Source organism: Callospermophilus lateralis, chromosome 1 (genome assembly GCF_048772815.1).
Source record: "Callospermophilus lateralis isolate mCalLat2 chromosome 1, mCalLat2.hap1, whole genome shotgun sequence".
NCBI lineage: Eukaryota > Metazoa > Chordata > Mammalia > Rodentia > Sciuridae > Callospermophilus > Callospermophilus lateralis.
Window position 1 is genome coordinate 171,483,115 of NC_135305.1, and position 25,460 is coordinate 171,508,574.

At 42.4% G+C, this 25,460-nt stretch overlaps 1 protein-coding gene across 15 annotated transcripts in view; it reads left to right on the forward strand.

Annotated features, from left to right (window-relative positions):
* The window catches only part of Cadps (calcium dependent secretion activator), a 480,817-nt gene that overhangs the window by 175,024 nt on the left and 280,333 nt on the right, over positions 1-25,460 (forward strand). The gene's annotated exons all lie outside the window — the stretch shown is intronic.

The window sequence follows — 25,460 nt, forward strand, 5'->3', positions numbered from 1 at the left end:
AGCATTATGGTTGCATCCAAGTTTGACAATTATGAAGAAGGATGCTATAAACATCCACGTGTAGGGATTTTTTTGTGTGTGGATTTAAGTTTTTGACTCCTGTAGGCAAATTACCAAGGAGTAGATAGAATCCTCTCTAAGATGTGCTTTCCTCTGGGTCCTGATGAGTGTACCTTTAAGAAATTCTGTGACGAGGCAGGTTAGTGTCTCTACCTGTCTGTCTGTCTATTTAACCTACCTATTTATGTATGTATCATCTATCTATCTCAGACTCATGCAAAAGTCCAGCTTAACCATTAATTTTGGTTTCTAAATTGAAGCCCTAAGATTCAGGAGGAGAGTTTGTTGGATCCTGAACAGAATGTGGTGGGTGAAAATTTTGCTTTCCGTGATGATGCAGTGAACAGAGAGATACCCATTTTTAAAATTTGTACAGAGAGATAAGAGTGGCATGGGAAGCTGCTGTATTTGATTGCTAAGTCAGGCATTGTCTTCCCCTGTGGCCTTGGAAAATTATTTAGAGTCTCTGTGGCAGTCTCCCAGCCCATTAAAAGAAAAAAAAAAGCTTGCTGTTCACCTTGGAGGAATTTTACAAGGAAGAAAATGTTAAGTTCTCTGTATGGCAGCCATGGTGGCAATGAGGTGCTTCATCTCTCTTCCATTTAATGAGCACCTACTCATAATGCCAGCTACTCTTCTAAGTACTACAACTCCTGTTCTTAAGAGAAGATACTAGCTCCCATGGAGACAACAGAAATGTTCCTGAAGGAAGACTTGCTATTGATTGCAGGGTTAATGGCGGTGTATCCAGATAACCATCTCCAGGTCACTCATCTTGAGTGGCAGCATCACATCATCAGTAAAATTCACCTACAATGTCTTCTTGAACGTGGACATAGCCCTTAGGTAATAAGCACCTTAAACTGATGCCAACCAATTTAATGGATTTTTTTTTTTAAAGAAATAGTTGAGTGATCAGACTTGGGATGGAACATCTGTGAGGGTAAGAGCAGCAGATAAGTTTGGGTGGTGTCCACCATGTGAATGACCCAACTTCAGCTTCATTCTGTCCTTGTACTCTTCTAGTTCTAATTAAGAAAATGTCTGATTGACTTATTAGATATTATGTCTATATCTGGCTTGGGTAGAATGGTGGGGCTGGTGGGCAGGAAGGTCATCTCTTGCTTGAGATTGTCATTCTACCAGAACATGATAGAAATAGGGGTAGTTCAATAACAGGAAAGCCATGAGGTAGTGCACTATTGCCCCCCACCCAAGACAATAATCCTTTAGGACAGCAAAGCCCAGCAGAGTTCTACATCATACAGAGGGGTTCAAATGATTTCCAATGGGGTCAGATAATGGATGACAAAATGGCGGCATGGTGTATGGAACCAAAAGCCACATATTCATACACGGCCCTACACAAGTTTCCTCAATTTTAAAAACATCACGTGGGCAGGGCCTGATTTCCCATGAGAATGACCCATGGTGCTCTACCATCATATTCTGGTCAGTGACAGGTTATTTAAACAAGCCCTGTCATTTTGTCTCTGTATTTGTTTTTGCTTCTTATCCTCTCCTATTCAGAAACCCTGGTGACTAAGCCTTAACTTCCTTAATAGATTCACTAATACAGATTATTCTTCAGCTCTCGCCTTTACCCCCTGAAGCCTGGCCTTGCCCCAGTGGAGTCCTCTAAATTCAGTGGCCTCACCTCAAGTCACAGCTTCGACACCATTGGCCACATCCTTTAATCTCCACCCACCCTTTCCCTGGACTCCCATCATGCTTTCCTCTCCCTGACCCCCCCCCCCCATGGCCTCCTCATGACTCCTGAATGTGGCTCTTCCCATGACTCTCACACGGACTTCTACCCTTTCTTCCTATGGTCTCTCAGCCTCAGCGACCTAGGTTCCAGGGATGTCAGCTGCCTTTCCTATGAAGCTGACTTCCACTTTCCTGCCCTTTGCTTCAGCCTCTCCATTATGTCCTGACCTCACATTTTCAATTAATCCATCCACATCCTTAACCCATTATGTATCATTGTCCTATGTATAGGACACTGTTCTGGTGTGGATGTGAGGTGTCCCCCAAAAGCTCACATGTGAGACAGTGCAGGAAGGTTCAGAGGAGAAATGACTGGGTTGTGAGAGCCTTAACTCAATCAGTGAATGGATCCCTGATGGGATTAACTGGGTGGTGGCTGGAGGCAGGTGGGGGTGGCTGGAGGAGGGGGCATTGGGGGCGTGGCTTTGGGGTCTCTATTTGTCTCTGGAGAGTGGAGTCTCTCTCTGCTTCCTGATCACCATGTGAGCTGCTTCCCTCCACCACACTCTTCCTCCATGATGTCCTGCCTCCCCTTGAGCCCTGAGGAATGGAGCCTGCTGTCTGTGGACTGAGACCTCAAATAAACCCTTCCTCCTCTCTAATGTCCTAGTCAGGTCTTTCACTCACAACAGTGAAAAAGCTAATACAGACACCTATAAAAATAAATTGAGCAATTGTATGGCTGTTCCATAGAATTGTACAGGTTTTTATAAGTTCTACAGCTAGGATAATGGGAAATAATGGGTTCTTCAACACATCCAAAAGGAATTTATCATTTCAGGGTACCATAGTCCCTTCTTCCAGTTCTCCAATTTCTGATGTCATGTACTCAGAAAGCCAGGATAAAAGTTCTCAAAATTCTCCTTCCTTCCTCTCTCTGAGCCACTCTGTCCTCGTCCATGGCTCCTGCTCCCACCCTTGTGACCTGCTCCTCCTGCACTGCTGTCACCTCTTCATTGGACTTTCCTTGAGCATCTTTCTTTCTTCTCCACCTGGTGTGATTTCCCATGCCCAAACTGAGAGGTCATTTTTTATGCCATCATTCCCTTTCCTCAAAATCTTTTAAAGTCTTCATTTCTAAGCAGGGGTCATGATCTCAAATGACAGCAGTCAGCTTGCTGTAAGAAAAGACAACTTTACTTCGCATGACCTAAAAGTACAAGAACAAAACACAATACAAACTGTGCATCTTCCAGGAAGTTATGATTCTCTACCAGAAGAAAAATACCTTATAATAAAGTGCAACTGCCTTCTTTCTCAGTGCATGATGGAGACACTAGGGATGATGGGGATTGTGGCTAACTGGAGAATCAATAACCTTCCTCACATGGGTAATTGCTAATCAGCCAAAGCTCCATCACTGATGCATCTCCCAGAATGTCAAGAGATGTCATTATTAAATAGATAGATAGATAGATAGATTTCACAGGACGATGAAAACCTTTTCTCACTCCAAGATACATTTTGGTCTAAACAAGGATCTCTACTCTTTCCAGCAAAAATGTTGATAACTTCTCTCTGTCCAAACCAGGCTACTCATCATCCCTGTAAACTAGCGTTGACTTCTCTCCACTACACTTTGTCATTTCCTCCATTTAGAGGGCCACCTCACCTCCCATCAGTCCTAGCTTTTGAAACCTTACCCATTCTCCCATTTCAGGACCTGCTTCTTTCCAGAAGCTTTTCCAATTATTAAAAGATGAAAATAACTCCTGGGGCAAAAAAAAAAAAAAAAAAAGATTCAAGAAGCTGTTTGCATCTTTGAATTGATTTATCAACCAGAAACAAAACCTAAGGTTTCGAAAGGTTAAGATTAGAGTCAGATACATTTTGGCAACTAGATATACACATGTCCAGAGGGAATCACAAACCCATTGTCCAAATACAAACGAATTTTTATGCCCTGTAACCCACTCCTGAGAATGATAGAGAACTGACTACGTTTTATAAAGCAATGAATCAGTTATCACTCCGAAGCCCCCCCGGGGCACTAGTGTTCCACTGAAGGTCTTGGCTGACACCCAACCTGTATATCTGAACATTAGTTCCCTTCTCCTTCCATATTTTTGCAGAAATTGGAGGGCACAGTCTCAAGATGACATTCTCTTCTCAGCATTATCTCTTAATTATGTTTACATTATGTTTTTAAAGTTCATTGCATAGTGTCTCTGTAAGTTCATATTTCCTATTACAGGGAGAGTGTTCATAATCCACCTAAGGTAATAATGGGAAAAAAATGTAATAGGGGAATGTTTTTTTTTTTTTCCAGCTCAGGTGCAGCTTGGAAAAATTAATTGCACTGTTTTGCCTAGAGAAAACTCTTCATTGCTGGAGGGAAATCAAATGTCAGGTCTTCCTCATTCGAGATGCATTCATTGTTAGAACGAGGAAATTTTCCCACAAATAAATATCACTAAAGTTCTTGAAAGCTGTCACATCACAACCTAGGAACAAAGAAAGTCAAGAAGATCAGTTGTCATAGTTTTACTCTTGTTCACATTCCGGAAAGACTGTTTGTTTTCCTGGAACTCGTGCTGACAATGTCAGCTTGGTTTCTCCTCTTCATCTCTTCCTGCGTCATCTCCCTGTGCTGCCAGGGCTGCATCATGGACAGGGAGCCACAGTATACCCAGCCCCTTCTGCCACTCAGATGTTGAGGGACTTGCGTTCTCTTGTGTGGATTGTTCTTGAAAAGGAAGAACAGGTGACAGAGAGCCTCCAGGTATGGCAATTTCTAAAATGTCAGCCTGAGTAAAAACCTTTTAAAAGTATTTTTATTTGTACTTTTTAGATATGCATGACAGTTGAATGTATTTTGACATATTATACATAAATAGAATGTGACTTCCCATTCTTGTGGTTGGACATGATGTGGAGTTCCACTGTCGTGTGTTCACATATGAACACAGGACGGTTATTTCTGATTGATTCTACTGTCTTTCTTATTCCCATCCCCCTCCATTTCCTTTATTCCCCTTTGTCTGATCCAATGAACTTCTATTCTTTCCTTCCCACTCCCTTGTTGTGTATTAGCATCTGCATATCAGAGAGAACATTTGGCCTTTGGTTTTTGGGGATTGGCTTATTTCACTTAGCATGATAGTTTCTAGTTCTATCCATTTATCAGCAAATACCATAATTTCATTCTGCTTTATGGCTGAGTAATATTCCATTGTGTGTGTGTATATATATGTATAGCATATTTTCTTTATCCATTCATCTGTTGAAAGGCACCCATGTTGGTTCCATAGTTTGACTACTGTGAATTGAGCTGCTACAAACACTGACGTGGCTACATCACTGTAGAATGCTGATTTTAAGTCCCTTGAGTATAGCCTGAAGAGTGGGACCACTGGGTGAAATACTGGGTGACACTCCATCTCAGTCCAATAAGAATGGCAATTATCAATATAAGTACAATAAATGTTGATGAGGAGGTGGGAGAAAAGGTACACTCATATATCGCTGATGGGCCTGCAAATTGGTGCAACCACTCTGAAATGTTAATAGTGCTGCAACTGAGAAGCCTCACTTGAAGGCTTTTATTAAGTCCTGCTTCCAAACACATTCTGACCACAGTGCCCACCACTCACCAGTATCATGTGATCTGGCACTGAGCAAAGAGTGCTCAGTACCTGGTGACTGAGTGAATGAAGGGATAACGGGATTCAGTGGATGATTTATTTTAGGAATTTCCTTTACCTTTCTGGGTCTTGATTTCCTCAACTGCAAAGATGGGTCTGGCTGATTTCAGTTCTGCCTGCTTCATGGTGCTCTAGGGCAGTCCAGATAGGATACTGTCTTTGAAAGTTCTAAATTATAAAAAAAATAAAATAAGAAAGAAAAAGTACAAAAGTATAGTAATGATGAATTTTTATCATAGATGTGTTAAGATGGAAACAAAATCAAATAAAAAGTGAACAATAACCAGGAAGCAACATTTTAAAAAACTCAACACATGATATTGAAATATAAGGACAAGATTTAAAATTACCCGATAGAAAATATTAACAGAAATTTGAAGTAGATATGGTAATCACCTTGAAAATTTAAAATATAGCTGGGAGTGGTGGTGCATGCCTGTAATCCCAGCAGCTTGGGAGGCTGAGGCAGGAGGATCAGAAGTTCAAGGTCAGCCTCAGCAAGTTAGTGAAGCCCTGAACAACTTGGTGAGACCCTGCCTCAAAATAAAAAATAAAAAGGACTTTGGGGTAACTCAGTAATTAAGCACCCCTGGGTTCAATCCCCAGTACCAAAAAGAAAAGAAAAGAAATTTTGAAGTATTGAATCCAATCCTTCCTGACCCTAAAATCCTGGCACCCTGGGGTCTCAGAGGCCTCCCTTTCTGATTGTCACCTTCTCGTCATTTAATTAGAAAGAGGAAGAAATTCCTTCACTTGGAATCAGTGAAGTGTTTTTTTTTTTAGAATCTATTGAGTCACCCAGTAAAATGCCCCAGCTATGACAGAAGTCATTTCTACTTGAATCAGATGCACTTAGTAGTATTTCTGGCTCCCTGTAAAACATTTTCGCAGATTCCCTGAGAAGGTCACTGTGAACTTACAGACCTACAAACTGATATCGAGGGCAGTGATTTTTTTTCTCCTCCTTTTGAGTGGTGATTTTTTTAGCCATTTTCAATTATTCTCTGACATCAGCCCCTTAGAAAAACAAGAACAGATGGGAGGGGTTTGCCAGCCACCCCCCACCCCGGGCTTTGGTTCCCCTCAACGCTAATCTACGCAAACAAGATGGTTGATCTCTCTTCTCTGCCATAAGCAAAGCTGCTTGTGGTGTTCCAAGCTGCAAGCCTGGGGTCATAAAAGAAGAAACCCGTTCCTGATGGCTGTTCCCAGGCTGTTGTGACAGATGCTGCAGCTGTTCTTCTTGGTGGCAGCCCTCAGCCGTCCCCATCATCACAATTATGTCATTAAGAACTAGCCTGAGGCCAGCAGCTCTCGGCCATCACAGTGTGGGCAGAAGCACAAGACCAAAAGGTTTTTATAATGATGACAAATTCCCTAGGTCCCTGAGGGCTTAAAAACACTCCTGCCTGATCACCCGGTGCATTCTGGGAAGCTCCCTCAGCAAAAAATGCTATCTATGTGCAGAATGTTAAAAAAGTGGTCCTCTTGAAATACACACTCAAATGCAAGTGAGTTGAATGTTACTTTCGTTGGACCACCAGTGCAAGATGGGGAAGGTACCATCATGAAATGGACTTCACACACAGGCACAACCGGGAAGAGTAGAAATGACTCATCTTCAAATATGTGCTCTTATGAAATCTAGGGATTTTATTTCCCTCTGCTTGTCTGCAGATCAGCAAAAACTCTTTTTTTCAATGGTATGATATAGAGTGTATATTGATTTCCCTCATCTCCCTCCAAATAAAAAGCACCAGAAATTCAAGAGAACAGCTCTCAGGTTTACAGTTACAAACGTATTTCTCTTGTTAGGGACAAAGGACACCTCTCTGCCCGCTGCTATCAGTTGATCAATCCATTGACTCCCTCCATCAACATCTGGATTTCTGAAATAAATTTAGTTTTTTGTTGTTGTTGTTTTTCCATCCGTTGGAAAACATAGACATTTTCTGCTTCTGAAATGTTACATAAAGAAAACAGAAAGGCTCTTCTGTTTACCCAAACATGTAGGAATTTGTTTCTTTGTTTGTTCATTTATTGAAATGAAATTAAAGCACTTTTTTGGCTTTGTTCTTCCTTTTGATTCCTCTGACTGTTGTTCCCACATTCTGGACTTCAGTTCACTTATCTCTAGACTGAAATGATAGGATCAGACTATTTTTGAGCAGCACCTGTTTTCTTCTGAACACTAACAGCACTGTCACGACCTCTTGGATTATCATATATTTATTCTTCACACAACGCTTATACATAAGCTCTCGTAATTGCTTGTTTCCTTGATTATGCATACCTTTCATCTTGATTGACTAGTGTCAGGCGTGTGTGTGTGTGTGTGTGTGTGTGTGTGTGTGTGTGTTTTAGCAGGTCAGACTAGGAAATCAAAGTCCTGCTTCTTGTGGATTTCAGTAAGTTTTCTTAGTGTTGGATTGAAATTGCCACTCCCAGTTTTCAGTGAATTCATACACTTTTTAGCCTTGTTTGCTGGAGGGGTTTGTTGCATCTGTACCGTTTTGGAACCCACCTGATTCTTCCCTGAGCTAGATTATCTATCATAAGTACGCAAACAAGTGGGAGACACACTGTCTGGAAATGGTAGTGGAATATTCACCTCTGTATGATCTCACTTTGGCAGCTCTTAGGTTCAGGGACAATGTCCACCTTCTTTGTTTTCTCACAACGTGCCTCAGAATCTTAATATGTCATAGGGTTCCCTGACAGTTCCTTTCACACTGAGCAAGAACAGAGAATTTTCCCTGATGGGACCCAGAACACTTAGGATACTAGGGGGAAAACCAAAGAGGTCCAAAATAAAGTATGGAGTTTAGTTAATAATGATATATTGAATTGTGATTCACTAGGTTTTGACAAATGAATCATGACAATGTAAGTTGTCAAGAACAGGGGAAGCTGATTCTAGGGCTGAGGTAAGCAGGAACTAAGCTAAGCCTGGAGGATCATGTTTAGAACCTAAAGGAAAGAGCTTTAAAAAAATTCCACAGCGATGGGTACATTGTAAAGGGCCATGGGAATCCACAGAAAGAATCCCCAATGACCAAATTCAAGCAACAAATTAAATAAGACAGTATTGGGTTATGACTCAAGATATGAAACCAATGTCCCTAAGTCCATTCCGAAATAAATAAATAAATAGGGGATAAGAAACAAGTAGAAGATAAATATCCCAGATGGAAAAATCCAAAGAATTTATGTGGACATATGAAAAGAAGTAGAACATAACTTGCCCAGGAGTGTTGACGGTAGTTAGTGACTTGGTGACCAGTCACACGGATAGCATGAGCCCTCAGTAGGCTTTATTGAGAATAGACATTTCCTTTGGTGGCCTCCTCTCCCAAACTCATCAATTCATTGTGTCCAAGAGAAAAACACTAGGCAAACCCCAATTCTACTAATTACCTGACGTTGCTCCCTCAAAATGGTCAAGGTCACCAAAAACAAGGAAAGTCTAACTAAGAAACTGTCATCGTCCAAAGGAATCATGGTGGCAATGTAACGTGGCATTCTTGGTAGGACTCAGGACACAAAGAGTCACAAGAAGAAAACTAAGGAGGTCCAAATAAATTATGGAGTTTAATAATTATATGCTGATATTCGATTTACTAGTTTTGACAAACGTAAGACGGTCATGTAAGATATCTGTACAAGGGAAAGCTGGGTTGGCTATACTGGAACTCTCTATGTTACCTTTGTGACTTTTCTGTAGATTTACAGTACTTTTCTGTAAATCTACAGAAAAGTAGTTTTACAGAATTCTAGAATAGAAATGTCTTCAAATATTTAAGCAGCCTTCTTTCCTGAACTGTAATCACAAACAAATTCACATTTGTCACAAATAAATTCACATACTATTCAAGCACCTAGCCCACAGTACCCACTGGGTATGTTTGATCTGCTCCCATTAGGAATAGGTGGAGTCTCACTTAACCCTTCCAGTCATTCTCTACATGAGCCAGACGGTGCTTATGAAGTTCCAACTTGAACTTCTTCCTATATTTCCCACTCTAACCTCCCGATTGAAATCTTCCAGTGACTTCCTATTGCATATAAGATTAAAAAAATGCACAGCTATATCAAGACCTATGAGACCCCATGCATGGCTTGACCCCTGCCTATCCCCCCAGTCTTATCTCTTACGATGCTACCCTTCACCCTCTGTTTTAGCCAACTGACCAGCTTCTGCACTGCTTCCTGCCATGGACTCTGGGCACATACTATTCCTGTCTGAAATCCTCTTCTCCACTCTCCCAAGTTCATCTCTACCTATCTTTAGTTCTCACATCAAGAGAGGCTACGTCAGACTTCTTTCATAAAATCTTTTCTCATTCTTTGGGACCATTATCTCTTTGTAAGTTGACATGGATGTGTGCGGTTATTTGATTACTATCTTTCTCCTTCAGTAGATAATGAATTCCAGGATGGGAGACCAGTTCATTGATACTCCATCATTAGATGCCCAGACCTAGTACATTGTCTGGCACAGTCTAAGTTTCATAAATATTAGTAAAGATGGGAAAGAAGAAAGAAAAGAGTAAACTGCCTCTGCTATGTTTCCTTTTAGAAAGTGGCTGTGTTTTTCTTCCTCCCCCCAGGAATACCGATATTTATTTATCCTTGCTTATTTATCCACAGGTACTCACACACAGTAGGAAGCAATGTTGTATATCATTATTTCTTTATTTGTGGTGCTAGGATTCAAACCCAGGGCTTCATGCATGCCAGGCAGACACTCCACCACTGAGCCACATCCCCAGCCCAATACAGATATCTTAAGTGAAATTTTGGAAATGTTAAGCCAGCTTCCTGACCCCTCAGCTTCCAGCTCCATTGAAGAGTAAAGTGAAGGAGAGAATTAAAATGGACTGACAGTCCTGTACCTCAATGGATGCTGCAGGCTTCTGGAGATCTTTGAAGCATTAACATGTAGGCTGGTGCTTCCAGAACATCTACAAAAGGCAGCCAAGAATTGCTAGTTTCTGGTGTTTGGGGTTTCCTTGCAAGGATTCTCAATTAAGCTGTGGACCATTCTGGCATTTTCTGGTCATTTAGTGATTCAGTGCCTTCCTGGGGGAATAGATTGACTCTGCCAAAGCAGAATAATCAGTGGGAAAAAAAAATAGCTCCCGAACCTACTCTTAATGTCAAAAGAAGGAGGAGGAGGTGGCAGAAGCAGCCCCAGGAGAGTTCTTCCTGATTCTAGAAATACTGTTATTGTGGTATCAAGACCCAGCCTTAGACTCTGTGGAGTGTGAAATGGGATTTCAATTATTAAAGAAGGAGGCCTCCGCCTTCCCAAACTCTCTCTGTCCCTTGTGCTGCCAAAAATAGTTCGCTTTTATTCCTTCTGATTATTTCACGACTCTCTTTGAATTCGTTAGTTAATAAGATGGTCCTCCAAGAAATGCTTCGCTATTCATCTGCAGGGGTGGGCACAGGGTATCTCTGTTGATAAAACGTGTTTTGCCCAAATGAGTTTCCTTAGAGAACAAAGGGTCCTAAGGGGTCATGCTTCCTCTGTTGGCATTTAGCATCCCTCTGACCTCCCCATTTATTGTAGACATTGCTCTGGAACCAAATTTAGAATAAAGTGGAGGAATCCTAGTGATAGCGTAGATGGACTGAGGTCATCAAGTCAATGTCCCAAGCTCTTCAAAATAAGGCTCTGTAGCAAGGACTCCCTGGGTAAGCTTGGAAGGAGAATCCAGTGTGGATTTTTGTTCATGTGGTTTTGTCAACCAGCAAGAATCTTTCCCATTTATTTATTTCTTCAAGGTCCTGTCAGGGAACAGGAGAGAAACCAATCATAGTTCCTGTTCTCAGTAGCTTGGGGTCTTTCAGGAATATTAGATATGTTGCAAGCAGTACTAAGATGAGGGTGGATGGAGGTAGGTACTATGGGAGGGACACTGGGAAGGCAAAGAATGGAAACTTTATTTCCTTCTTCCTTCCTATGGGTGTTTATTAAACCCTATCCCAGGTCGGGCTCGATGCTCATCTCCAAGGCCCTCATGTTGATCAAAAACCATGGAACTCATACTCTAACGGTGGAACAGATGTCACAATCAAGCAACCACATCAATGCGTGGACATTTACCAAGCTACCTTGGGTTGTCTGATGGAGATGACATGGACCCAAGGCAACAGGGTGCCAAATGGGACTCTGCCATTCAGGGAATGGGTCATTCACCCCCTCAGGAATCACCCAGAACACAAACCTGTCAGTGGCTTCCCTTTCCACCCAAACCTTCAGTGGCTCCCCATGGCCTATAGATAGTGTTCTCAATTTTTTAAGACATCTAATGCTTGATGGACATTTGGCCCATCAGAAACCCAAGCCCCTTAGCCACACTAGGCAGGGGTAGTGGAGATAATGCCTCAGAGGTCCACTGCACCCTCCCGTCTCTCTCTGGTTCCCTCTGTGTTTCAGATCTTCCCAATTAGACAGAGAAGGCAGGTCGACCAGTTGGCTGCATAACAGACCTCCAGCAAAGCAGTAAAATTGGGATGCCCACTTTCTTAGTCTTTGGAAGTGATTTTCTCAGAGGGGAAGCAATAGGAAACCTCACAGGGAGGACAAAGAAACATAGCAAACTCTTAGGCTAATGCTGCAGAAACCTTGATGGTTTTCTCATTCTTTCTAATCAGTCTCTCTCGTCTCCTTTCCCAGATTGGTTTGTTGATACTTGGTGGGGAGGGTCACTGGAATGAAAATAGCAGGGCTAGGCTACATACCTTTTTTTAAAAAATGTTTTTTTCAGTTATACATAACATTAGGATTCATTTTGACATAATCATAAAAGCATGAAGTATAATTTCTTCTGATTCAGTCCCTAGTACTTCCCTCCCTCCCTCCCTCCCTCCCTCCCGCATTCCCTTCCCTCTACTCTAATGATCTTTCTGCCATTTGCTTTAGTTCTTTTGTAAAACTGGTGTCTTGTGGATGTACATGATGGTGAGATTCACTGTGGTAGATTCCTATATGTACATAGAAATGTTCAGTCAGATTCATTCCACTGTCTTTAGGGAAAGATATCCTCTCCCATCCCGTTCCTCCTCCCTTCCCTTATTCCCTTTCATCTGTTCCACTGATCTCTCTTCTATTTGTTTCAATCTCGCAACCCTTATTTTGAATTAGCTTCTGCATATCAGAGAAAACATTCAACCTTTGGTTTTGGGGGGACTGGCTTATTTTGCTTAGCATGATAGTCTCCAATTCCACCTACTTACCAACAAATGCCATGAAGTCATTCTTCTTTATGGCTGAGTAATACACCACTGTGTATACATACCAAATCTTTATCCACTCATCTGTTGAAGGGCACCTAGATTGGTTCCACAGATTAGCTATTGGGAGTTGTGCTGCTATAACCATTGATGTGGCTGTGTCACTTTAGTATGCTGGTGCAAAATCTTTTGGATATAAACCGAGGAATGGGATAGCTGGGTCATAAGATGGTTCCATTCCAAGTATTTTGACCAATCTCCACACTGCTTTGCTATTGTTAATGGAGCTGCTATAAACATTGATGGGCCACATCCCTCTTAATGAGCCCTGGAGAGCATGAATATCCCAGTAAAGTTTATGCCCCCATTTCCTGAACATCAGGAAGAATCCCATTGGACACTCTGTTGCAGAAATGATCTTGGGTCCAACCAGAATTTCTCCTCTGCAGCTTTGTGTATGTAAAAATTTCATGTAATAATGTGCCCGATATTGCTTAAAAACACTTTAACAACAAATGAATGAGGTACGCCATGAGCAGAGAAATCTCAACCTCACCCTCACTGCAAGGAAGGGAAGAGAAACTGCCTTGAAAGATCTCTCTAAAATGAACTCATTATAGGCCAGGCACAGTGGCACACGCCTGTAATTCCAGTGGCTTGATTGTGAGTTCAAAGCCAGCCTCAGCAACTTAGTGAGGACCTGAGCAACTCAGCAAGACCCTGTCTCTAAATAAAATATAAAAAGAGCTGGGGATGTGGCTCAGTGGTTAAACACCCCTGAGTTCAATCCCCAGTACCCCCAAAAAATTATATATACATATATATATATATATATATATATATATATATATATATAGTATATATATAGTTATAGTTATATATAATCTTGCAATGATATATATATATATCATTGCAAGATTTTTTTTCTTAAGATTAGTGTGGTTTTTCACTTCACAAAAAGAATCTCCAGAAATGCAGATGTTGAAGTCAAGCTTTGTGAATTTTTTCCCCTCTTTATATGCTGTAGGGGCATTGGCAAACCCCAAAACCTAACAGAAAATGGAATTTAGCAAGGACAGGAAGCAGTATATTTTTCCATACTAGAAAAAAAAATCTGGGTTTTTCTACTTTCATCTGAATGTGAATTAAGTGAAGGGCAGCGTGATCACATGCCCAAGGGACCTGCCCCTGGCCCCTTTTTCTACCCACCCCCAGCTTTTCTTTGTTCTGATTTGATTCCAGGTGACATCTGGGGTTTTTAAATCAAGGAGAGGTGGTTGTGTGTCTGCGGCACACTTTCTCTCTGGTGTGTCTCAATCAGCCGGCAATCAGCAGGCGTGTGGCAGACCACGAGTGGAGTCTGTCACAGCTTGCATCAGGAACATGCGCACAGCCTAGAGGCACGGATCTGCTCAGAGCTCTCCTAGCAAGTCCCCAGCAGTTGAAACTCTGTGTCTTACCCGCCTCACTGAACTCAACCCCAAAGCAAGTTCTACAGATACCTGTCTGGATGATCCTTGCAAAACGGTCCCCTCTTGAACAGATTTCTCAAACACAGTATCAACTGTCAAAATTCCCCTTCTTTTTTTTTTTTTTTTTTTTTTTGGTACCAAGAATTAAATCCAGTGGTGCTTTAACATTGAGCCACACCCCCAGCCCTTTTTATTTTCATTTTATATATTCATTTATTTATTTTGGTACTGGGGATTGAACCCCAGGGTTCTATACCTCTGAGTCATATCCCCAGCCCTTTTTATTTTTGTTTTATTTATTTATTGAGGTACCAGGGATTGAACTCGGGTGTTTTAATACTGAGCCACATCCCCACCCCGTTTTTATATTTTATTTAGAGACAGTCTCGCTTACTTGCTGAGGCTGGTCTCAAACTTGCCAACCTCCTGCCTCAGCCTCCCAAGCTAGGATAACAAGCGAGTGCCACCGCGCCTGGCTGCAAAATTCCCACTTGGTCTCTTTCCTTACTCAAATTATTTTAGCTGTCAGTCCAGCTGGCAATATTAGCAAGGGCTTAACAGCTAGAGGATTAACACTACGGAGTTAAGCCTCCATGTCAGTTTAGCAACTTTTTCTTTGCCTCTGTGATCACATGTTGTCAGGGCAAACATCTGGCTTCCCCGAGGTCAGCATCTATAGCAGGGCTCTCACCTCAGCCCTGCGGACATTTTGGACTGGATGATTCCTTGTCACGGTGAGCTGGCTGGCACATTACAGGGTGCTGAGCCACATCCCTGGCTTCTACCTACTAGATGCCAATATAGCGCTTCTCCCCAAGTCATGACACCGAAACTGTTTCCACGACTTATCAGATGTCCCTGGGGATGGTGGGGGATCGCTCTGCTCTCCGCACCTGGGTAAGAACCCACTGACCCACCCATGGAGATTGTAGGATTTTGTCAGAAAGAAATCTCAGCTTGCCGGGTGCAGTGGTGCACACCTGTCATCCCAGCCGCTCAGGAGGCTGAGGCAGGAGGATCACGAGTTCAAAGCCAGCCTCAGCCAAAGTGAGGTACTAAGCAACTCAGTGAGACCCTGTCTCTAAATAAAATACAAAATGGAGCTGGGCGATGTGGCTCGGTGGTCCAGTGCCCCTGAGTTCAATCCCTGGTACCAAAAAAAGAAAAGAAAGAAATCTGAGTTTTAGTGTTGAACCTAAACCTCTTTTTTTTTTTTTTTGAGTGGGGAGGAGGGTGGGACCACTGTAGTTAGGGGGAGACGTGATACCTTCAACTTATAAATTACCATGGGGAATGTCACCTCGTAAGCTGAAGACCAGCTCCTGGGTTTCTGCAGCCTTGCTCTTCCGATAAGAAACCGAAGGTTGCCATGATATTAATCACTCGGGAGGGTTTGCAGAGGGAGGTAGCTCCGATCCCTGGCTGCTCTCCAGGGTTGGTCAGTTTTAAATCGCCCAGTGCTTGTTGACTTAGAGTTTAATAATTAATGATTAGGAAGCTTATGAATTTTTCAGAATTTTCTGCTCTTCGGGTGCGTGTCTGGCTTCCTATCAGGAATGTAAGATCCCTTCCAACCATCCTACATCAAAGCCACAGGCTGTCACCCCGGGCATTATCTTGCTCTGCGCAGGCTGGCTGCATATGTTGACTCTCCATTTTTTCATCAGATGTTTTCCAACTCAACTGCACATGTCAGTCTGTGAAGACAGAATCCATTAAGCCCCGTCGGAAAGCAGCAGGGGCCTCGCCACATCTTGATTTGATATCTCTATGGCAGACTTTCCCAATGAGAAATTATAGGAGTACATATTTGGTGGAAATGTCAGCAAAATACCTGTAGGATTTAAAAGGAGGTGAGATACCAGGAGCAAAAAGGATAATCTCTGCACTTTCCTTTCACCTTTTTGAAGAATTTCTGTGTGTATTTGGGTATCTCGTTTTCTTTGAACCATAGACTTCTAGATGATTCTCTTATTCGTATTGAGTCAAATGAATAGGCAGCTGATACAATCATCCCTTTATGAGTCGATTTGACAATGATGGTTATTATATATTGGACGATGAAGTGCACAGGATAATTTTTCAATTATAAACAAATAATAATAAAAACTACCAGGTGTGGTGGTGCACACCTGTAATACCAGCAGCTAGGGGAGCAGAGGCAGGAGGATCCCAAGTTCGAGGCCAGGCTCAGCAACTTAGTGAGGCCCTAAGCAAATAGTGAGACCCTGTCTCAAAATAAAAACTAGAGAAGGGCTAGGGATTTGGCTCAGTGGTTAAGCACACCTGGTTTCAATCTCTTATATGGAAAAGGGGGAAGTAGAAGTATAACTCAGTGGTAGAGTGTGCATGGGTTCAATCCCTGATACAAAATACACACACACACACACACACACACACACACACACACACAAACAAACACAGATTGGTTTAGAACACTGAGGGTTCCCTGATACATGGAGGACAAAATATTTGTAGACAATCATCCAACAAATATATAAGAGTCACTATTTTGAATCAGGCACTAGCTGAGCTATTAACCTAAAAATCAACTGGGTTTCAGTTAATGTTAAAACTATTTCTCAAAAAAAAATGTCTTTTTTTCCTGCTCTCCTAACTTACAATGTAACAAGGATTTGCCGATAGGTATCATTGTGCAAGTCAATTTTATATCTAGCACCATTGCATAAAAGGGGCCAGGGTACTGACCTTGACACATTTGTTATTGCTTTTCAAAACATAATTCCCATTGCAAACTTACTTTCCATGTAAGTACTTTTCCATGAAAGTCAGTTCCTGTTTTAAAGGTGGTTAATTGAGGTTGTTGGATAAATTTTTGTTCCTTTTGAGATTTTATAGTAATTTATTGGGAGAGTGGATTTGCTATAATCGCCTCAAAGTGTTTTCTCTTAAGGGTCTAAAAAAACCCATTCCCTTGTCTAAGAAAAAGCAACTTAGGAGTTTTTGCAAATATTAAAAGGCAACAACAACAAATGAACTAAGTGACCCTAAAACTGGTTTCACAGAACATTTGTCTGAACCTGAATTACAAATAAAATTTTGAGAGTTGAGAAGTCATCTGTCTGGATGGTGGACTACCACTCAAGTGTTTCTCAGTCTGGAAATTGATTGGCACATTGAGAAGAAATTAGGCTATGTGAACCTTGTGATCGGGAGGGCCATCTTGATCTGAACTTCCCAAATGCTGGACACGTGTATTTCTGTCAATATTGTATTAATTTATGCCGGTTAAAATATCGCTTATTTTCAGGTTTCTCTTTCAGAAAAGAGGACCTCTACATCCTTTCTCTAAGCCAAGGTCATATTTGCCTTTCTTGATGCAAATTTAATTATGTTACACCATGTTCACTTGAATTAATTGGAATTGATGTAGAATTGTCCACACAGGCCAGGTAAAATAGAGAATCTATCAATTCCCAGATACTCAAGGTAGATTCTATATTGGGAGGGATACCAGGGATTGAACTCAGGGGCACTCGGCCACTGAGCCACATCCCCACCCTATTTTGTATTTTATTTAGAGACAGGGTCTCACTGAGTTGCTTAGCTCCTCACTGTTACAGAGCCTGGCTTTGAACTCATGATCCTACTGCTTCAGCCTCCCAAACCACTGGGATTACAGGCACGGCACGTGCCACCGCACCCAGCTAGATTCTATATTTTAAGGCACTTTCACCAAAAACCATAGTAGTGTGTTTGCGTGCACACATGCATGTACACCAGAAACAAGAAATGCTTATGAAATATTTCATGTATTTTTACAAATTTTCCAGTTTGTTTTACAGTTAGGTCAGGGCCATATTATTAGTTCCATAACAAACAGCCAAGAATTTTCCATGGTCTGTGTCGTCCTGTTCCCGTAAGACTGGAGGCCACGTGTTGGGAGAACAGAGATGCAAAACAGGGTCCTTCCATCTGCCTGGGTCCCTGAGTGACTGTGGGGAAGGCAGTCCTCCATAACCAGCAATGGACAGGTAGATGAGGCAAGAAATAAACTGCTGTGTTAAGCCACTGAGATTTCAGGGTTAAACCTCAGTGGACTAAATTAACCTCTTCTTATTAATTCATCTCCTCTTTTTAATTTGCTTCCTCAATATTTACTTATGTTTTCAGTATAAAAGATGATTACCCTTGATTATAATTGATGTGGAATTATTGACCTCAACTTCATTAAAAATACAAAATCGTCTTTCAACTTGTTGAACATAGCAAGAGTTAGGCATTGGTATATTCTAATAAGTAAATTAGGAACTGGTATGTGTGATAGAATAAATGATATCCTGATGCTTTTGCTTTCCTACAGCACATAATACAGTAATACTGTATGCAGGAGGCACTTAATAAATGCTGATGACATAATTTTGTATTTTTTAGTCATTCTTTTTTCTCCCACCTATTGGAGAATATGGGCCCTCTTTCTTTTGTTTTTTTTGTTTTTGTTTTTGTTTTTTGTAACCAGGGATTGACCCCAGAGGCACTCAACCACTGAGCCACATCCCCCAACTCTTTTTATTTTTTTTATTTTATTTTATTTTATTTTATTTTATTTTGAGACAAGGCCTCACTAAATTGCTCAGGACCTCACTAAGTTGCTGAGGCTGGCCTTGAACTCACAATCCTCCTGCCTCAGCCTCCCAAGCCCTTAGGATCACAGACATACACCACTGTGCCCACTAAACCTCCTTCTTTTAATATTACCTCCTCCTCTTGCCCACAGATAACTTTTAAAAGAACTAATTTAAAAAAATACATCTCCTTGGTTATGGATTTAATACTACACACTGATTGTTCTTTTGACAGGTCTTCATCAAGGTGAAACCTACCCTTTATAAATATTTTTGACTTTCAACAACGGGGACAGCATGGTAGACACACCCTCAGGGCAAGCCAAATGAGATAATGATATATGTGGGTAGACTTTGTGAATAGACCCAACTGCTACCAGGTGCTTGGGTAATGATCAGCCTGGAACTGGAAATGAAGCACGTCTTGTATTTGTGACACGCTGCTCGAAGGAAACAGCAGCATGTGTGACAGTTCTCATACGCCCTAGAAAAGGCACTTCCTCTCCTCAACTTTAATTGGCATGGGTAGCTCTTTGACTTGTCGATTTGAATGCTTGCTACTGCTTAAGATCTCTCTTACACACTCAAAGATGCATGCTCTGGAGCACACACCCACGCGCACACACTCACCTGCGTGCACACACAGTCACTAAAGTCCTAATTTCAGAAACTATAAAGCTTGATTTCATTTTGATCTTGCAAGCAACGTTCATACTACATTATCAATATCTGAAAATGAAGTTCACTTCCCCTTAAAATAAAGAGCGATGATATTTAGCTAAAGCATTCAATTTTCTTACAGATGATGTAGACATCATTGGATTCTTCTGGACTTCCTATTAAGCGCATTTGCTTTTGCCCTCTATGATTTTTTTTCTTTAATTAAGACTTGATGCTACTAAAAGGACAAAAGTATTCAAAGCACCAAAAAAGGATTTTTCCCATAAATATCAAAAGCTCCAGAGAATACAATCAACTTTGGCTCATCTTGGAAAAGTGATTATTTTCCATCAAATTGTCTCCTGGAACAGAATTTGCAAAATTAGTAAAAACTAAAACCAGGGCTTGGGGGTGGCTCAGAGGTAGAGTACTTGCCTGACATATGCATGGGCCTGAGTTTGATGCCCAGCACTGCAAAAATAAAAATAAAAAATAAGTTCAAAAAATAATGACTAGATGGCTTGGGAGGCTGAGACAGGAAGACCGAGAGCCAGCCTCAGCGAGCAACTTAGTGAGGCTTTAAGCAAATCAGCAAGATCCTGTCTCTAAATAAAATATTTTTAAAAGGGCTAGGGATGTGCCTCTGGAGCTAAGGTTCCTGGGTTTAATCCCTAAATCCAAGAAAAAGGAATGACTAGGTTGAAGGTGTAGACCAGATAGCGTTTAGCCTGCACGAGGCCCTGGATTCAGTCCCCAACACTAAATAATGATAATCATCATCATCATCATCATCACCATCTAGTAACAATGAAAACCACTTCCATGTGTACAATATATGACTGATTTTGAAAAATACTCCTTCTTGTTTATTCTAAGAATCCTGAAAGTTGTCAATTTCTATGCTTACCCTACTCTGGCAGCTCGTAGCCTGATCCCTAGATGCTAATGCAAAAGCAAGTGTGTAGTGAGCATTTTCTAAATGGTGAGCAGAGTATTTATCATCCCAATTTCCAGATGAAGAAACCTAGATACCTCTATTATTCACACCACATTTGTCAGATGTTTCCTGACCCTTCTGCCGCACTTAGTCAATTTCATTTATTCAATCAACAAGGATTTAGCTGGGTGTGGTGGCGCACTCTTGGAATCCCAGAGACTCAATGTGCAGCCTGGACATTGCTATTGCCTTTTAACTCTCTTGGGGGGATCTTAGTATGCAGCCAGGATGGAGAACTACTGTATCAAAGAGAAGCAAGACAGGATGCAGATGACCTCACTGGTCCAGGTTGGAGATGATGGCAGCCTCACCCAGGAAAGTGGACAAGCAGAGTAGATGGGTTCAAAAGAGACTAAGAGGTGCCTGAACAACTCTGAAGGGTTAGACCAGAATGAATCCCTTTACAAAACCCCCTGCTGTTTCTCTACCTGGTCTTTGGCTGCTCCCACCCAGAAAGACAATGCCCAGCCTCTTCTTTGAATGGCTTCAGTTCCTGTGTTTCCCGACAGGGCTGGTGAACTGAGCCATCTGCCCATCCAGCTGAGATGGATGCAGGAGAATGGCCGGTTCAAAGTCAGCCTCAGCAACTTAGTGAGGCCCTAAGCAACTCAGTGAGAGCCTGCCTCTAAATAAAATATAAAAAGGGCTGGGGATGTGGCTCAGTGGTTAAGCACTCCTAGGTTCAATCTCTAGTACCAAAATATATATATATATATATATATATATATATATATATATATATATATATATATATTTAAACCATTTGCATTAAGAATTCTGTTTAGGGCTGGGGACATAGCTCAGTGGTACAGTGCCTAATATGCACAAGAGCCTGGGTTCTATCCCCAGCATCAAACACACACACACACACACACACACACACACACACACACACACAGAATTCTATTTCAGTAATGACTTGACCACCTACTATGTGTCAGCTAAGTACCTGGACCCACATGTCATTAACTCAGGCAACAGCCCCTCGGTTGATATTATGGTCTGTACCTCAAACTTAACTATGCAGATATGTCTTGCTTATCTACCATGCATGCATCAGTTACTGATGATCTTCATAGTGTACAATACAGACGAGCTCTTTATCCTCAAGGCACTTGCCTCTTTGAGAGAATAGACAAGCAGCAAATCCTGCCTGGGAGATGGGGGTGGTAAATGAGGAGGTTCAGGCTGCTAGGGAAAATGGCCTTGGCTAGGACCAAGAAGAAGCCAGAGGAAGCAGCATGGAGACTGGAACTTGGGTTAATGACTTAGTTTAGCCAGACAAAGGTGACAGAGGAGGGGGGAGCATGCGCATGGCCCAGGGGCCTGGGCAAGGATGTGGTGTGTTGGAGAACCGGGAGGAAGGAGTCCAGAATAGCTGGAGCTTAGAAAACAAGACGGAAGGGGGGGCGGGCGGGCAGGCAGGGAAATGAGGTTGAAAAGCTGTGCTGTAGCCAGATGGTGACAGCTCCCTGAGCTTTGATAAGGATCTCAGACTCCTACTGCCAAGGAAAATGGAAAGTTACTAAAGAGTGTGGAGCAGGAGAGGAACAGAAGCAAATGGAAAAAAAATGAGCAGACGGCTGTGCAGGGGTTAGGGTTAGCTAGAGCCACAGCATCCCCCAGGAGCCTGGGAGACAGGTACCAATTCTCAGGGCTCACCCCATACCTACTGAACCCAAACTTTCCAGGGATGAGACCCAGTACTCTTTTTTTTTTCTTTCAATTTTTAAATATATCTTACTGGTGCATTGTAATTATTCATAAAAGCTGCATTTATTATGCCATATTTGCATCCACATAATTTGCTCCATCTCATTCCCCAGGACCTTCCCTTTCCCTCTCCTCCTCCTTCCCCCAGTTCTGCTTGCTCTACTCTTCTGATCTCCTTTATATTACTTTCTACTATTCAACCCTCTGTCATTGAACAAGTTTTCTGGTGGATTGTTATGTGCAGCAAAGATTGAGAACCACTGGATTTGGATAGAGGTTTCTGATCTTTGCTGCATTCGAATGACTTCAAGAGGTTTGGTTTTGTTTTTTAAATATTGTTTTAGTTGTAGTTGGGTACAATATCTTTATTATTTTTTTAATCTGGTGCTGAGGATTGAACCCAGGGCCTCACACATGCAAGGTGGGCACTCCACCGCTGAGCTACAGCCCCAGCCCCTGTTTTGTTTTTAATTACACTTGCACATGTACACACATGCCCAGATACCTGGGCCCCGACCCTTAATATCTAATTTGGTTGGTCTTTGTGCAGCCGGGACATTGCTATTGCCTTTTAACTCTCTTGGGGGGATCTTAGTATGCAATCAGGATGGAGAACTACTGTATCAAAGAGAAGCAAGACAGGATGCAGATGACCTCACTGGTCCAGATTGGAGATGATGGCAGTCTCACCCAGGAAAGTGGACAAGCAGAGTAGATGGGTTCAAAAGAGATTAAGAGGTGGAACAACTCTGAAGGGTTAGACCACACTGAATCCCTTTGCCCTTTCTTTACAAAACCCCCTGCTGCTTCACTACCCTGGTCTTTGGCTGCTCCCTCCCCAGAAAGACAATGCCCAGCCTCTTTTTTGAATGGCTTCAGTTCCTGTGTTTCCGACAGGGCAGGTGAACTGAGCCATTTGCCCATCCAGCTGTGAAGAACATGAAGGTGATTCATTAAAAAGGTAGGGGGAAAAGAAGAAAAGAGCAGTACCCTCCACACTGCATTAGAATCACAGTCTCCAACCTCAACAGTGAACAATTACAGCCTCAACTTTTGCAAATCCTCATCACATTGGAGGGATCGGGCGAAGAGGTGCTGGCCGAGCACCTGTGTCAGTCTTTTGCTGTCATAACAAGCCTCTGCTCTTGGCCTTGCTTCTGCTTGAACTCTTGCTTTGACAAATGAGGCTGCAGATAGAGAGAGCTCAGTATTTTGGTCAAGGGTGGCAGAGCTGGTAAGAGACAGAGCAAGCATTTGAGGTGAGACCTGACTGTTTCCAACTCTTGGGTGTCTGACTACCAGTCCCCATAGGAGCCCAGGTGGTTGGAAGGGAAACCTGAGACACAGGATGGCTTAGATAGGAGACCAGCTGGCCATGCCTAGTAAAGCAAGTGGGTGTGTAGCTACAGCCCCCAAAAGGGCCTTCTTGAAGAAAGGCCATGCGAAGCCAAACTCTGAATGAGATATCGGATTTGCAATGATAGGAAGAGGAGGGGAGGTCACTCCAGGACTGTGGTGACATGGGGAAGGGACGGCATGATGACTAGAAGCTCACAAAGGAGTGGACTGGCTTTGTGTTTGGGGGGGTATTTTATGGATTTATTTGCTGCTTGCTCTGAGAATTGCTGCATCTGGGACTCCAGTGTTATATTTACTGCATTGCCAGAAGCCAACAAAGACAGCAAGCCGGTGACTCAGATGCAGGTGACCTTCCCATTGGCTAGCAAAAGCTGGGAGCTAAACCCTGCATTTGGCAGTCGAGGGGGAAGTGCATCGTTCAGAATGGAAACTTTGACCTGCTCAAGGTCTTGTCTGGAAGAAGAAATAAAGCCTGGTCAAGAAAGATGCCAACAGTCTGATTTTTAACTCTCCTACAAACAAGGTAGTATCTCCTTGGGTGTTTTTTCTAAAAACAGAATGTAACTGAATGTGCCCAGGATACCTAATCCTATGTTCTCTCTACAAATAACCCTGGAACCGAAGCCTCAGTACAGACTCAGGTGGGAGTCGAGTCTGCATATTTCATCAGTGTCTCCTCCACTGATAATAATAGAGTCCTATATACCAGCCATGTGTGGCACCCCCACTGTGAGGAAATGCTTATTGTCATCGCCATAGCAGTTGTCCTCCGAGGTTATGATTTTGGAGCTACAGGCACAGATGATCAGAGAGGCCAAGGGTCCTGGCTGTGTCACACCATAAAAAAGGAGTTTGAGCTGTGTTGGATCTCAAGATTTCTGATTCTAAATCTCTGCTTTCTTTCTTTCTTTTGTTGCTACTGAGTGTTGAGCCCGGGTGCTTAACCACTGAGCCCCATCCCCAGCCCATTTTATATTTAATTTAGAGATAGGGTCTTGCTAAGTTGCTGAGGGCCTCACTAAGTTGCTGAGGCTGGCTTTGAATTTGCGATCCTCCTGCCTCGGCCTCCCCAGCCACTGGGATTACAGGCATGCACCACTGCTCCCAGCCTCTGCTATTTTTTTTTAAATAAGGGATAAACCCTCTATGCAGGGCCAGTTATCCCTTGAACTACAGGCAAACTACTTAACCTTCTAAAGCTTGGTCCTGAACAGGGGTACCCTAATCTGTCACTTTGAGTGACATAATCATAATAAATCATAATCTGCATGAAGGTGAACATGGGCAATCTATGGAATGCCAGGGTCCGATGGACGCTCAGATTCACCAAACATGACTGCATGCCGAGCTTTCCGCTAAGTATCCTACCATACCATCATACTTCAGCTCAGATCAAGCCTGTAAAATGGATAGTATCCTTATTATTCCCATATTAGAGTTAAAGGACTTGAAAAAAAAAAAAAACCCTAAGACTCAGAGAGGTCCAATAATTTGCCCAAGGTCACTCAGCTTCGGGCACAAAGGCACAGATGTGAACTTAGGTGGCAGAAGGGAGACCTGCCAACCACATTCTACAGCCCCAACATTAAAAGTAGACAAACAGGATTCAGAAGGAAAGGAAACGCGAGGTGACAATTAGGCACTGAAGGTGATTATATAATCATAATTCAAAAAAACCTCAGTACATTCTAGAACACAGGGGCACCCACAATTCCTGGTCCCCGCTGTAACTTTCCAGGCTACAATGTGCACCAGGAAGGGGGCAGTCGCTGGAGCAGTTTGCTTTTAAAGGACGATTAAAAATATAAATAAAAACATGGAGCTGTGGAGAAAAGGCGTGCCCTGCCAGCTCATGGAGAGGTTTATGAGGTTCTTTGCAACCTTCCCCTCCAACCGGAATCCCTGGGAGCCCAGGCCCCAGCCTGCAAAGCAGAGAAGCAACAAAGTGAATGGATGG